The sequence below is a fragment of the Diceros bicornis genome, chromosome 6 (genome assembly GCF_020826845.1).
Source record: "Diceros bicornis minor isolate mBicDic1 chromosome 6, mDicBic1.mat.cur, whole genome shotgun sequence".
NCBI lineage: Eukaryota > Metazoa > Chordata > Mammalia > Perissodactyla > Rhinocerotidae > Diceros > Diceros bicornis.
The window spans coordinates 80,898,459-80,907,594 of NC_080745.1; positions in this window are offsets into that span (position 1 = coordinate 80,898,459).

Here is a 9,136-nt window from a genome sequence, read left to right on the forward strand (position 1 = left end):
GCTCTCCACAATAAGTCTAGTTAACATCCATCACCATACAGTTACAAATTGTTTTCTCTTGTGATGAGAAATTTTAAGATCTACACTCTTAGTAACTTTCAAATATATAACCCAGTATTATTGACTATAGTCACCATGGTGTACATTATATCCCCATTTTTCACAAACTTTTATGCATCCCAACTCTTTATAATTGGGCAAGTGGGACAGAAAAGAATAGGAGCGGAAGAGAGAGAAAAAAATTGAAAAAGAAAAGAAAAGTAGCTAGTGGTAGAGTGTCAATAACGGCATACCTTTGCAATCATTGGAGGCCCTTGAAACTCTATCAAATTCTGTGGCTTTGGGGAAGGCTTCCTCAGTGTTCCCATCTATAATAAGGCCTTCCTGGTACCTGCCCCATCCAGCTTGGTGGGAATAACGAAGTGGGGAAAAAATGACATTTTAAGTACAAATTGCTTTAGAAACTAACATTTTAAATAAATTTGGGAGTCCATAGTACAATTATCATTACGTGGCTGGCCCTTTTCAAAAAGTCTTTGACACTGTTTTTAACCAATTAAGCAGTAGAATGCCCTGTGCCAAACCCATTTCCACCCCACATAGCTCTGGCGATCAGATGTCCTGGGGAAGGCAGCTTGGAATCTTGAGAGAAAAGCCACCTTGGGTGACAGTCCAAGTTTGGCTGGTAAGCCAAGGTTGAGTCTGGAGGCAAGTATGATTGGTAAAAGGTGTGGAGGACTTTGAGCTCTCCTCAGAAGACATTTATAAACATGGAGGACATTGGAGGCACAGGAAAATGCATTTCAGAGTCGAGTGCCCTAGTTGGACAAGTTCTAATGAGGAGAGAGGCTCCGTGTGCCCACAGAGCCTTGGGTTTGTCATTGTCTCTCCTATTTGCAAACTGGTTAAAGGTGCGAACACGGTGTCCAGGAACATCACGCTCCTAGAAGAGATATTCATGGTACCCACCACACTCCCCCTTGGCTGCCGCTGTTCATGTGCTACCAGCCCAGGAACTCCGAGCATGACTGACTTGGAATCATCTGGACACCAGTTCTGCTTCCTCCTGCCCTTTATATGCATAAGGTCTGATAGCGAATAAAATCCAGTCAGTTTAGCTGCTTGTAGCCTCTTATTAAATCCCCCATCTAAGAAAACCTATAGTTATAGATGGATAACCAAATAACACACACCAAATATGAAAATGTGAATTATACGGCATCAAAGCACATAGTGCTTGGGGAAGAAAGAAACTAAATATGTGAGAAGGATTAATCCTTAGCAAACAAAAATTCTGACAATTGCTTTTTCAACCACGGACTGCTGAGAGAGCTATAAAAATGGCAGAGACTCAATATAAATCTTTTCCCCCTTTTATTTAAATGAAAACATCCTTGTATATTATATATACTTAAGATGTCACCAATTTTGGAGGTAATCTTTTAGGTTAAGTATGTTCCCACATTAAACTGATAATTATCCTTCCTTCTCTTCTCCTATCCCCCTGACACTCAAGATGCTGGATTTTTGCTTCATGTTTTATTTATGGGACAGAATTAATATGCAGATTCACAAAAACTTAAAAACTCATAATTATTCATAAAGGGCTTTAAGGTTAGTTAGTACATTTTTATGAAACTCTGGGTTTGTGGGAATGGGTAGCTGAAAGTTGCTGGAAGTGAACTAAGGTTAAGTCCTAGTAAGAAGTGTAATCTGAAAATGATAAAAATCTTTGAGTAAAAGTATTTGTGGGTATTCATAATCTGTTTTTAAGTGAAGTAATGGATATTGATCTTCTTGTAAATATATTCAAGACTGGCCTGGCAGGAGAGAAATTTGCATATTCAATGCAAACCATCAACATAGGAGGAAAGGTCTCGTTAGGAATCTTTAATCATTAAGCAGATGTAATAAAAGACAGAGACTTTTCTTGTTTGTTGGCCGTCTATATGGTGCTGTGTGCTTTTACAAATATGCTTAAGTCTAGAAAAAGTTAACATCAATGGAAATGGATATGTTCTATTTCTTCTGGAGTAAGCAGAAAGAATGATGTGGTCCCTGTTGATGGAGGCAACCGCTATAGCCTTACAGAAGTGGCTGAAGAGCAGAGAGCATCTGCGAACAGCTGTGAGGATGTCGTCTCTATAAGCCTTCCCTATCTGATGATGACTTAGGCTCTTCAGTCAGCTCAAAATTAAGAACATTTTGATGGAGATAGCACCTTGTTAAACAAACTTTAGGGAGTGTGGTCCAAAACCATTGATCAAGGGACATGTGTGTTCTTGGGATGTCCCATCTGGAAATGTTAGACAATCAAATGCAGGGAGTAAGAAGCCCATTGGTGCATGGGAAATTCCTCTCTACAATGGAGATGGGCAAGGAGCTAGAGTAGAAAGAGCATAACCTTTGGTGGCCAGATCTAGAATTGAATCTTCACTCTGACACCCACCAGCTGGGTGAACTTGGGCAAGTCAGCTAACCATTCCGAGTCTTGGTTGACTCCTCTGTAAAAAAAAAAAAAAAACAGATAACATTACCTTCAAACATCTGTGAGACAAAATGAGATAATGGATATAAGATATCCCATACAGCACCTGACACATAGTAGGCACTAAAGAGATGTCTGCTCTTTTTATTATGCCATGTTACTTTGCTGTAGGCTTTTTATTAATATTTTAGCCTTAAGTGCACATATACTCTCACACACAAAGATGTAGCTCTACAAAATCACTGTGATCTTTGCATTAAATGCAGTGATGGCTCAATGGGATAGGTGCTAATCTATTTTTATCGCCTAGTACATATTAAATTATTTGAAATAATATCATATTTACCAAAGGCTTACAAAACATAAATATATATAAAAACAGAGCTGTCTTCACAATTAGAATGATTCTGCTTGAGAGAGGAAGGAGAAAAAGTAATCCTCCTTTAGCGCTTTAACACAGCTTTTAAGGAGAATATTTCTCCCATGCCCCCTTCATGTTTATCTTCAGAGATAATAAATCGTGTATTTGACATCCCCAAGCCTTTTTATTCAGAAACACGTACTTATTGGTAGGGGTCAAAGTGGAGAGGGGGCAAAGGATGAAATGGGAGAATATTCTCACCTCTGTTACAGTGGGCAGCTCTTACCCAGGACTTTCCTTCCAAATGATATATAGCTGCAGAAGCCAATTTTTCAAATGCCTCAGTAAAAATACTAATAAATATTTAAGTCTCTTAAATACAGACATAACCTGCAGACATGACAGTTTGAGCAATGAGCTCAATTGATTTCATGAGAGTGAAATGCCTGAATAAGCTCTCAGATATCTCAATTGTTCGTTGAGCAAGCAGAAATTACCTTATTTCCCCTACTTCCCCTTCCTGACTGGAAATGACATCTAATGAACGAGTTTAAGAATTCTGAAGAAAATGCTATATATGTGCTATATTAATATTTCATGGAGAGGAAAATATGTGGATTTTTTATGACTATGTATGATTAGCCTGTGCAGTGTTGATAAAATATATATATATATATGCATATGTGCCTATGTGTGTGTATATTTACATATATATACGTGTGTGTGTATATACATATATATATACATATATATATATATTCCCATCCACCCCCAGTCAATTGACACCTTACTCTCACAATAGACTGAAGCACTGCTCTGGTAGGAAGTTCCACCGACTTTTGAGAAAGCCAGTCCCATCTTAGTTTTGAGAAGTTGACCCATTAAACTGTGGGGAATTGACAAATCGACAAATGAAGTCAATATCATCATCCCTAGTTCTGAGTTACAGCACCAGGCCCTTAACAGCATGAGTTTAGACTCTACTATTTGAAGACAAAATGTCCCTTTCTCTTTTCTCTATGGTCTCTCTGTAGAACATTGCTGATGAACCACCTTGAAAATTCCTCCTTCTATGACCATTGTCTGTGAGACTCACTACTCTTCCCCTGGCTTCCTAGCTGGTCCTCCTCGGGTTTCTCACTGGCTTCTGTTCCTGTTCAACCCCCAAGACTCCCTTTTCCAACATGGAGACATAGGTGGCATTACCAGGTTTCCACATCTCCTAGACTTAAAACCAGAGTATCATCTTTGAATCACACTCAGACAGCTCCTTGGACACATCACTCCCACCTTCCATCTTTCCAGCACCTCCATCATGCTGCCTAATACAGACTCTCATCGAGTCCCACCAAGACCCTCTGGGTGGGTTCTCTGATTCCAGCTGCTACCCACAGCTCCTTCTAGATCCCCTAATTCCAAACACCACCTCCATCAGGCTACCCCTCTCTCCTTCTCCACCAGGACCTGCATAGCTTAAGAGACTGGAGCTAAAGTGTCTGCTTGGTTTTAAGCTGCCTTCACAACATCCAGCCAGCCAGACTCCCTATCACGCTGGCTCATCTCTTTGTCACATGTAATTTGTAGCCACTATATCTTTTTGTATTTTCTGTAAAACCCAGCATGATGCTGGGTAAAGGGCAGGTTTAGACACGAAATGTCCATCTGAAGATCATAGAAAATATTTTTAAAAGTAATTTTTAATTCACATCTGAGTCCATTTTCCTTGAGAAAAATGGAAGCGTGAAAAAGACCAAAGCCCTCCTTGAGCATCATTCTTAATCCAGGTCCCCATCCCCAAGATAATTACTTTTATATCTGTATGTTGAGGGGGGTGACTGTGTTTCCTTCCAGGCCTTCCTCTATATATTTGCATATGTATATATCACACAGGGTTTTGGTGCAGCTGATTGGGGAAAATGTCACCTTTTTCTACTAGAGTTAAACACTGTTGAGGTGATGGATTTCCCAGCTCGAGCAACTTCCTGCCTGAAATTTACTAAACTCTGTTGCTCACGTGTCTTTGTCCCTGTGACCTTCCCTCTAGCTTTGCTCTTACCACAGTATGCACCCTAATGCAAGGCCTTATAATATTTAGAATATTATAGAAATATATAGAACATTATAGAAAGTGACAAAAGGACTTTTGTTGTTGGCTTGTTTGGAGGGTTTGTTTTCCCATTTCAAACACTGACACTGCATGAGCTATAAAGCTCCAAGGATGCCTCTGGAAAGGCTGGATTGACTGCAACCATCCCCCCACCCCACCCCCGCCCCAACATGTTGTAAGAAGTGTTTGGGAGCTTGTGTTCCCAAACAAAACAGCTTGTGTTTGGGAGAAATCACTTGTGCCCTGATGAAGTGCTCAATAATGCCGTGGTTGGAACCAGAGCTCTGGATCCCAGAATCGGCCAGCCCGTATGTGCCCCCGTCTCTAACCAACAGCAAGGTCTTGGAATTTAATATACTTTCAAGTGAGTTTTAGTATGTGTGACATTTTTCAACCAAAAACTAAGTTCAGAGGAATGTCAGCTTGGTGAGACAGTTCTCAAGATGTGCTGTTGTGTCTTAATGAGATCCCGATCTCAGAGGTAATGTAGTAGCTACCTCCCGTTGAAAGATGCAAATTCCTTGATTTCGTTTGGAAGCATAGTAATTAATGAATTCAGCTAAGTCAAGAAGCCCCCACCCCTGTCCAAACTCAAAGAGGTCCCCCATACCATTGGTTAAACTGAGCTATGTTAATAAAAATTACCCAGTACTTTTCCTATTAAATGTGGTCAAGTTACTTTGAGGGCCCCAGAGTTTTAAACTACCCCAAGGGAGGGAGGGAGGGACAGTGATAATATCATTTTCCTGAACGTGTTAGGTTTCTGTTTATTTTCAACACAGGCAGCTGGTAAGTAAATTTATCCTCAAAAGGAGTGACCATTTTAATGGCGCTACTTTACCTGAAAAAAAGTAACTCTTTTACACTCACTTAGCGTTGGTTCCCCATTCCTTGTCCCAATCTATAGACCTGGGAAATAGTTTTCACCTGCATTATCAAGTCTAGTTCATTGGTGGGAGCTGCCTGGATTGAGAGGGGATCTGGGGCAACACCTGGGCTTGGTGGAAATGAGTGATGTGATTGATTAATGATGTCTGGGGCCATGATTGGTGAACTCTGCTAAGGAAAGGGCTGGAAGGACTGCTCCTTTGTATTAGCCATCGCTGTTAGTTACCATGAGATTGATTTAGCTCATGAATTTAGGCACCTTGAGCCCTTCTCCTTTCTGGACAACAGATGAGAGTGATCCTGGCATTTCTGAGTTTCTTGGGAAGGGCCCTCTTAAAAACCCAGGGATCCAAGTATTTCTAAGCACTGCAGTGATCATTAGAGAAATGACAGAGCTAGGACAGAAAGAAGTTGTGTCGAGGGGGAACTGGGAACAATGTTCTCTCCTGTTTATTGTAAATGCTGGGGCCCGCCCTTTCCATGCTCTCAGACCTCAGCTGTTCTTAGGCAAACTTCTTTAAACTCCCTGTGTACACCAAGTGAGTTAGCATTAGTGCAAATATTACTCTGATGGTGGTCAGTAAAGGAATCACCCAGGCCGTGTGCCAGAAATGATGATTCTGAGACTCTTGAAGACCTTCAGAATCAGATGGTCTGGGGCAGGGCCTGGATATCTGCATTTACAAACTCCCCCACGCAGGACCAACCACATAATTTGTGGGGCCCAGTACAAAATGAACGTTTTGAGCCCCTTGTTAAAAAATTGTTAAGAATTTCAAGACAGTGATAGCAGAGCATTAAACCAAGCAGGGGGTCCTTCTAAGAGGAAGCCAGCCCTGTCCTCAGGTTACTCTGATGTGTACTGAAATGTTAGAATCCTGAACTAATACCTCACCCAGAAAGTCAGAGTGAGATTATTCAATTCTTCCATCCATCCCAAGTGCTGGTGGTGGGGAGGAGAGAGAGGAGTGTCAGCAAATCCCCCTCCCTCACCAATGCAGCGCTGTAGGCCTAGAATTCCCCAGCCCCACTCAGCACCCTGTAAGACCTCTACCACCCATAACATTTAAACAGCTTCTGAAATCTCACGTCTCCCCTAAATATTCCCAAGTTGATGACATGGAAAACTCATGACCATTTCCATGGGATCCTCCCTGCCTGTTGACTCACTCAGTGAGTTATCTAAATACCAAGCTACATAAAGTCTGCAATTCAGTGGACCACTGGAGAATTATTAGGAACCCACATATACACGAATTGCCAAGGCTTATTTGTTGGACTATCCAGTATCACTCACCACCAACACTATGTTTGATGCTCCACAAGAAGGTTTGGAATTCAAGGCTCCACTTTTGTGAACTGACCCCTGTGATAAAGATATTGGTTACTAACTTAAGTTACTAAGTGTGTTCCTTTATAGAAGGAGCAGATATAGACTTCTAAGACACACAAGTGTTTCTTTTATTATCATGTCTTGCTTTTAAGACTCTTATTGCTTTTGTACTCTTTTTTTATTTAAAAAAGACCATTACCCTGCTTATATTCCTTCAGCCCCAGCCTAGAGCCTAGAGAATAAAATGTCTTCCTTAGTTTGGCATGTCAAATCTCATGCAGCTTATATCTTATGAAAGGAGATAGACAACAAATGCATAAAGCATAAAATAATTGCAAATTGTGATTAGAGCTGCTTTTAAAACCCCAGCATGCTAAGAGACAGTGAGAAAGGGGCAAGCAGTTGCTCTGGGCTGTGGCTAATGCTGTGGGCAGAGGTGTCCTCTTCAAAGAAACCCATCAGTTCATACTTTTTGGTTTGCAAGCGACAAAAACTGAACTCAAAACAGTTAAAGCAAAGAAAGAAAGAAAAAGAAAAGAAGCAAGGAAGGAAGGAAGAGAGAGAGAGAGAAAGAGAATGAAAGAAAGAAGGAAAGGAAGGAAGGGAGGAAGGAATGAAGGAAGGAAGAGAAAAAGCAAGCAGGCATAGCTGCGCTTGAGGCCTTAATCAATGTCATCGAGAGAGATGCGTCTTCTCTGTCCGTTTCTCTGTTTCTTGACTCTCCCATCCTCTCTACTCCCCCCCCCCCACCACCAGGCAGTCTCTTCCTGTACTGTCTAAAATAGCCATTGCAACTCCAAGCTCATGTGTACCCACTTAGCCAACCCTGTGGAACGAGAGTACCTCTTTCTTATTGGTTCCAGAAAGACTTCAGAGGCTGACCCTCATTGGCCAGTCATAAGTCACATGCCAATCCTTGAACCAATCACTGTGGCCAGAGCTAGGTTATATGTCTTGGAACTTCCTGGGAAGAGTTTGGCCTCTTCCTCCAAAATCTCACTGACTAAGGGTGGGGCAGGCTGATTCCTCCAAAGGATAATTTGGATTTTGCTACCAAAAGAAGTGGGGAGAAATGCCCAGAAGACATACACAACAGAGGTCCATGGAAGGAAATGACAATCTGAAATCTGATGAGAAAAAGCTAGTCATGTGAAGAGTTGAGTGGGAAGGAACATTCCAGACAGAGGGAGCAGCAGGAAAAATTGACACTTAAAAAACATTGATATGGGGCCAGCCTGGTGGCGCAGCAGTTACGTTTGCGCGTTCTGCTTTGACGGCCCGTGGTTCGCTGATTCGGATCTTGGGCACAGGCCTACTCACTGCTCATCAAACCATGCTGAGGCAGCGTTCCACATAGAAGAACTAGAGGGACCTACAACTATGTACTGGGGATTTTGGGGAGAAAAAAGAGGAAGATGGCAAGAGAAGTTAGCTCAGGGTCAATCTTCCTCAAAAAAAAAGAGCATTTGTATCTTTTTTTTAAAAAAAAGGAAACTAATAGAAGATCATTATGTCTGAAGGGTGGAGAGCCAGGGCGTTAGTGACTTGAGATGAGTTTGGAGAGGACAGCAGGGGTTACATCATTAGAATATTCTAGGCCAAGAGAACAGAACTTGTTATGACTCTTCCTTTTCATACGTGACAAATTTCTTTGGAGATCTTTCAGCAGTCTCCTCTTATTTAGATTTACTAGATTTTTGAGATTTCAGCTACTCTGTTCCAAAAGGGACAGACTTTCTACCTTAAAAGTGGCAAAACATCACATCATCACATTTAACTTGAAGATGCTTGATGCTCATTAACCAATTATTTCAGAAGCTTTTGTTTTTAAGATGTAAAGAATACATCAGGTTGTTGCTGTTTAGACCAATTCAGACCTCGAAACTTTTACATTTGCACAAAAAATTCTAAATGCATTACACGGTGCTAAGATTTCTCAGATTCAACCAGAACAGAAGC